Source organism: Lutra lutra, chromosome 5 (genome assembly GCF_902655055.1).
Source record: "Lutra lutra chromosome 5, mLutLut1.2, whole genome shotgun sequence".
NCBI lineage: Eukaryota > Metazoa > Chordata > Mammalia > Carnivora > Mustelidae > Lutra > Lutra lutra.
In genome coordinates, this window is record NC_062282.1 from 147,869,343 (window position 1) to 147,876,573 (window position 7,231).

Here is a 7,231-nt window from a genome sequence, read left to right on the forward strand (position 1 = left end):
ATACACTTTATTATTATTATTATTATGTTAGTCACCATACAGTCTGTCATCAATGTTTAATGCAGTGTTCCATGAGTCATTGTTTGCATATAACACCCAGTGCTCCATGCAATCTGTGCCTTCCCTAATGCCCATCACTGGGCTAACCCTTTCCCCCACAACCCTCCCCTCTGAAACCCTCAGTCTGTTTCCTGGAGTCCACAGTCTCTCACAGTTCATCTCCCCTTCTGATTCCCCCCTCCTTCATTTTTTCCTTCCTTCCTTTTGTCCTCCATGCTGTTCCTTATGTTCCACAGATAAGTGAAACCATATGATAATTGTGTTTCTCTGCTTGACTCCACTGAGCATAATCCCCTCCAGTTCCATCCATGTTGATGCAAACAATGGGATCTGACTCAGCCATCAGAAAGGATGAATACCCACCGTTTCTATACATTTGAATTTGAGGTGGGTCACCCACTCACCTCCGCTCCCTTCTGGGACTCAGGAACTCCAGTTTTGCCTCCTTTGGGAGTACTGGCTGGGTGAAGCTTAGACTCTTCTCCCTCGGGGTGGGTGGATAGGGTGGTGAGCAAATGACACAGTCCTCTGCTTTGCTCCTTCCTGTCCTGCCCAGGGATTTCTACCCTGAGCTCAAGGCTGCTGGCTGGCCTCAGTGCCTTGCCGTTCGGGTCAGAACTGTTCCCCTCTTGAGTCCTTCATTTGTACAGAGCCTTGGGGTGGGCACCTTCCTGACCTCTCCCAAGGGCCCCCGGCCTCTGTGCATTGGCAAGGGATCCATCCAACTAGTTAACAGGACTTAGGACCACTTCCGAGAGGACTGAAGCTGGCTGCTGACGGTGGGCACTGTGACAAAGTCTGAAAACACCGAGTCACTTAATCCCCCAATAGTAAAGACTAAATTCTCATGCGATTGGTGATTTCGCCACACCACCTCCCTCCGCACAGGACACTGCGGTGATTTTCACAGACTCATCAGAGACAAGTCTGAGCTGGGACCCGGAGCTGCCGAGGACATACGGTGGTTCAGCATAAACGGCCACTGTGGGGACATTGGCTTGGTGCAGGTCCAGAAACCCCAAGTTGCAATTCACAGTGGAGTCCAGCTCCTTCCGACTTCAGGTAAAGTCTGTGGGGCCACTACTGGGGTGGGGCTGGCCCAGGTAGGGCGTGGGAGAAGCCGCGGTCACAGCGGCCCCCTGGCAGCGGGTCCCTGTATCCCTGCGTCTCCTCCTGCATGTAGCCTGGCCTGCCACCTGCTGCTGGGCTGTCCAGAACGTCCCAGTTACGTGACTCTCCTGCTGTACTTGCGGGAAGGTCCAAAGGGCAAGCAGGAAATTTCAGAAAGCTGCCACACCCTTGACAGAGTGAAACCAGAGCCTCTGAAAATGGACTTCCTTAAGCCAGGGACAGACAGGAATGAACTAGCAGAAGAGAATGGAAACGTTGTCCTTGAACCCGAGGTTTCTTGAGAGTTGCCTCCGAGCGGAGAGATGCTTTCGATTTTTGAACTTTCCACAGCTGCCTAAGAACAATATTCTTTTTTTTTTTTTAATATTTATTTATTTGACAAACGGAGATCACAAGTAGGCAGAGAGACAGGCAGAGAGAGAAGAGGAAGCAGGCTCCCTGCTGAGCAGAGAACCCGATATGGGGCTCGATCCCAGGACCCTGGGACCACAACCTGAGCCGAAGGCAGAGGCTTTAACCCACTGAGCCACCCAGGCGCCCCAAGAACAATATTCTGAAATGTGTAGTCTAAGTCCTAATTGGCGATCCACATTAATACATGAAGTTAAAGAGTTGGAGTAAAGGGTACTTACTTGAACGTGCCATTAATGAGTAACTCAGAGGCCTGAAAATTACTTGATCCAAAGCCCAACAAGTGAAGCTGTGGGGAGAAATAAGAGATGCTCCCTTTGCCAGTGAACTGGCTTTCACAACTGTTTACTCCAACATCCGTACTCCGTTCACACCTCCTTCCCTTTCTGGCATGAGCAAGATTCGTTGGGGGGGCGGGTGGGGGGTGGTGAATAACGCCTTCATTTGGAGTCTCACTCCTCTCCTTGTCTTCAAATAGAGTTCGCTCTGAGTCACTTTACTCGAGGTGAATAAATAGGAATGCTTTTTTTAGCAAGTAACAGGAACCTGCATTTAACGAGGTGGTTTCTTCTTTTTTTTTTTTCCTTTTGCATAATCTAATTAGGAAAGTTTTTGCCAGCTACCTCCTCAAACAGCAGGTTTAAAACAAGGAAATCTCCACCAACTAGCTCCTCCTAGGGGATTTTGTGGCCACGTTGGCCAGATTTCTTCCCTCTATTATAAATAAAAACATGAATGCGAAATTATCTTGTGATGTTGGTTGCACAATTGTGCAAATACACGAAGGCTGCTGAATTGTACACTTTACATGGGTAGGTTTTATGGTGTATAAGATACAGCTCAGTAAAGAATGAAGAGCAAACAAACCCACCCACGCACCCACCACCTCCCCACAAACTGCAACAATAAAATGCTGTAGCCGTTTGGAACACAGCTTGGCAGTACTGAGTGAGGTTGAAAATGGGGCGATCTCGTGAATCAGGCGATTTTTCTCCTGGAGCTGTAGAGTTGTACCCTAGAGAAAGTCTCCCACAAGTATTGAAAGAAAGACGTATAAGAAGGATGTCTGTTGCAATGTTCTTTTACTAATGAAAGACTGGAAGCAATCAAAGTCTCCCAACGGTGGAAGCATTCAGAGATCTATCATGGTGGGTACCTACAACTGATGACTTTAGAGCATTTAAAATAGCAAAGCTGTATATACCAACTTGGGTTAAGTCCCCAAAACACAGTGCTGCGGAGGGTGCAGCAAACTATAAAATAATATAGACCATCTGATAACCGTGTATATAAAGTCTTAAAACACACAAGGTGGCACTCTTTCTTAACGGATACATACACAGGTGCCGGTATGTTATTTTCTGTGTTCTCCTGTGTGTTGGAAATAGCTAAGAATCGTTTTGTTTTTCAGTTAGCAAACACCTGCAGTCGTGTTCAATGCTATAGGAACTTCCTTAAGCAACAATGATTTGAGGAATGAAAAACAGAGAGAGAAAGACTTGACAGTTTAGAAAAAGATCTGCTAATAATAGGTTTCATTTTTTATCACCTACGGTCTCAGGCACTGAACTGACATTATGTGCGATATTCTGTAGTTTCTAAATGCCTGGTCAGATCGTGTGCAATGTGAGTCCCAGGAAACTGAGGCTGGACTAAGTCCTAAGTCCCAGGCTCACAGGCTGGAAGACGATGGAGTCCTTAGACTGTCCCATGGTCTGGCTCCAAAGCCTGGTGGTGGTTAGGCTCTGGAATGCTGTTTCTCAGCGGCTCTGCCTGCTTTTTCACGGTGGGAGAATCTTAGGAGAGAGGTCAGTGCTGCAAAGAAAAAAGGAAAAAAAATAGCAATTTCTAAGTTAAACCCTGGTGTCTGTGTGCCGTGAGGTTGCCCTATTTTTAGTCGTCTTTGCCTACTGTGAATAACTCACGCCTGGGAGTCAGGAAAATACGTGTCCTGACTCCACGGAGCCGTCTCTCCTAATGTTTCTCAGTCTTCTGTCTTCACGAGGCTGAACTTTAGTCCTCAGTTCTGCTTAGGACCCTGTTTCGTGTCGCTTTGCCTCGTTGGTTTTCTTTGCGCGCGCTAGAGGTAACCGATGGTAAATGGAACACTGATTGAGAGGAAAGAAGAAGGAGGAGAGGACCAGGATAAGTGGGCCTCATGCTTATTTCAGGGAACGTCTAACTGTGGGTTGTTTCTGTGTCCCTTTAGGAAGACAGGGTGGTTCTGCCGTGTCACAAAACATCAACTCGGGGAGCAAACACAGACGTTCACGTACACTCTGATCTGTGAGTTTCAAGAGGGTCTCGTTGTAACGCCAATTATTTTTCATGAGTAAATGGTACTACAGATAAAATTCCTACGACCTAGAATGCCATGTATTTTGATGACAGGTCAGCCCGTGAGGCCACATCATCTAAGTTCATGTTTTAGAGCTGCTGTGGAAAGTAAATGAGTCAACCCGGGTAAAACGCTGGACACAGGGTGAGGCATTCCAGGAAGTCACTTTCGTCCCGATCCGGCCCATGACTTCTGGCCGACTGCTAAGTGATTAAGCAGTTAGCTCCAGATCTTTGTTGTTGCCCTATCCCCACCCCCTTCCAGACCATATGGGTTCACTTTTCTCTGAAAACTTTGCCAAAAAACCAAGGAACAATCCATCTGCCACTTAAACAAGAACAGATTTATTGCTTTTAACTTAAAAAAAAAAAAAATGTCAAGTGCAAAAAAAAGATGCCTTCCCCTCATTGGGGGCCTCATGCCGGCTGCCATGTCTGGTGGCTGATGCTGTCCCAATATCCATTCATTGGATCGAAGCCAAGGGAAAGAACCTAGGGGCTGTGCCCTAAAGTGGGAGGTGACAAGGAGGATCGGTAGTCGCTGGCCCCAGGGACTCTAATACCTACTTTGTTTCACTGGATTTTATATTTGCTGAAGGCCTGGAAGGCTCCCAGCCCTTCATCCATGGGTCAGGCGAACGTGTTATAGTAGGGTCTGCAGTGCTAGTGACCAGGAGAAGAATGTGGGAGTAACTCTGCACCTGCCCCAGCTGCCAGGGATATTCAAGCATTGCTCATAAAGATGGTCAATGGATAAGTCAGACTGCCCGACAGTCGGGGACTTAGGGGAACATCATTTTCCTTTTGCCAAGATCATTCTTCGGTCTGCCTTATTAGGACCCAAGCTATTTTCTGTGGTCACGGAGACCTACTTTACTTAAAAAGTTTAGTTTCGTTCCATTTAATTTTATAAACAGATAATACGTTCAGATGTTTCAAAATTCAAAGAGTAGAGTGAAGCAATCTCATTTCCATTCTTTTTTTTTTAAAGATTTTATTTATTTATTTGACAGAGATCACAAGTAGGCAGAGAGGCAGGAAGAGAGAGAGGAGGAAGCAGGCTCTCTGCTGAGCAGAAAGCCCGATGCGGGGCTCGAACCCAGGACCCTGAGATCATGACCTGAGCCGAAGGCAGAGGCTTTAACCCACTGAGCCACCCAGGTGCCCCTCGTTTCTATTCTTGAAGCCAACTAATATTAACCAACTCCAGCCCCGTGTGAGTTCTCCCAAAGGTATGCTATGCATACACCATTAACACGTGTACATCACTGGATATATTACACATGTACCTATCCATAGCTGTCAATCAGTCCATCTCAGAAGCTATCCCTTTATCGATACAGGAAGAGCTTCCGCGTTTCATTCTTTTTGTCGACTATCTAATATTTCATTGTTTCAATGGATCAGAGTTTATTTAAGCCAGTTCCTATTTATGAGCTTTTATTTTTTGTTTAAGATTTTATTTATTTATTTGACAGAAATCACAAGTAGGTGGAGAGGCAGGCAGAGAGAGAGAGGAGGAAGCAGGCTCCCCGCTGAGCAGAGAGCCCGATGCGGGGCTCGATCCCAGGACCCTGGGATCATGACCCGAGCCGAAGGCAGAGGCTTTAACCACTGAGCCACCCAGGCGCCCCCTATTTATGAGCTTTTAGATTGTTTCCAGTCTCTTGCTCTTCTCATGCTCCTATGATAACCTTATACCTGTGAAATTTTGCACATGTACGAATGGGTATATCAGTAAGATAAAAGCATAGTAGTAGGCTTGCTGAGTTAATGAGTTAATGAGCATGTGTGTGTGAAATTTTAATAGATGCTGCCAAAGTTCTCTTCATGAAAGCTGCATCAACTTACATTCCCACCAACGTTATATGAGAGGGTCTGTTCCCCAGGTCCTTCTGAGAGGGTCAGGAAACTTTGTGATCTTTGCCCATCTAATCAGTTTAAAAAAAAAGTAGATCTCAAAAGTACTATCTTATCCTGAAGTGTTAATTGTGTTTGTTTGTTTGTTTGTTTTTTAAGATTTTTATTTATTCATTTGACAGACAGAGATCACAAGTTGGCAGAGAGGCAGGCAGAGAGAGAGGAGGAAGCAGGCTCCCTGCTGAGCAGAGAGCCCGATGTGGGACTCAATTCCAGGACCTTGGGATCATGACCTGAGCCAAAGGCAGAGGCTTTAACCCACTGAGCCACCCAGGTGCCCCTTAATTGTGTTTTTTAAGAAAGAAAACATGGGTAAGAGTCTGGGTGTTCCATTTTTTGTGAACTGTGTACACTCTTTGCCCACATTTCTCTTGGATTATTGGTCTTTCATATGGCTTTGTATAAGCTCTTTATGTGTTGGATAAGTTAGCCCTTGTCTGTGATTGAAGTTGAAAATATTTTTCTCAGTGTAGTTTTGACTTTGCTTTGGGTAGTTTTTTTCCCCATGTAAACATTTTTTATTTGTAAGTGATAGAATTCATCAATTTTTTCCCTTATTTATTCCTTTATTTTTTTCCTGAGTTTTCTTTCCCTAGGGTTTGTTTGTTTGTTTGTTTGTTTTCATTTTTAGGAAGCTCTCCCCCATGTGAAGATATTAAAATTAAAATTATCTTCCTTTGGCATCTGGCCAGAAAAGCATGTGATTCTTGATTTCGGGGTTGTAAGTTCGAGCCCCATGTTGGGTGCAGAGATGACGTAAAAATAAGATCTTTAAGAAATGAATAAATAAAATAACATTATCATCTGGTTTTGTCTAGCCTCTTTATGGGTTTATCATCCACATTGAAGTCTTTGACCCATGTGGAATTTATTTTGGTGTCAGGCGTGAAGTTGGTGTAATAACTTTTATTCTAGTTGCTCTAAACATCCTTTTGTGATCCTCTGTCTCTCCCCAATAGTTTTATTTATTTTGATTTTTCATTTATATTTTTAAGATTTTTATTTTTAAGTCACCTCTACACCCAACTTGGGGCTTGAACCTACAGCCCTGAGGTCAAGAGTCACGCACTCCACCAACTGAGCCAGCCAAGTGCCCCCACCCTCTCGGATAGTTTTAAATGCCATCCCTTCACCTTGTAAGTGTTCATGGATGTATTTTGGGCCTCTTCCTAGACTCCATAGTGTTTTCCGTTAATCTGTCCATTTATTCACACCTACTCGTCTCACTGTTCCAATCATTGTCAGTTTATAATATGCTTTAGCATCTGAGAAATGCTCATTTTCAGAATTTTCTTCTCCTCTACTTGCATGTTTACTCTTAAAACATTAGTTTTAATAGATTAATGTTAAAATATGCTTATAATCCTGCAAA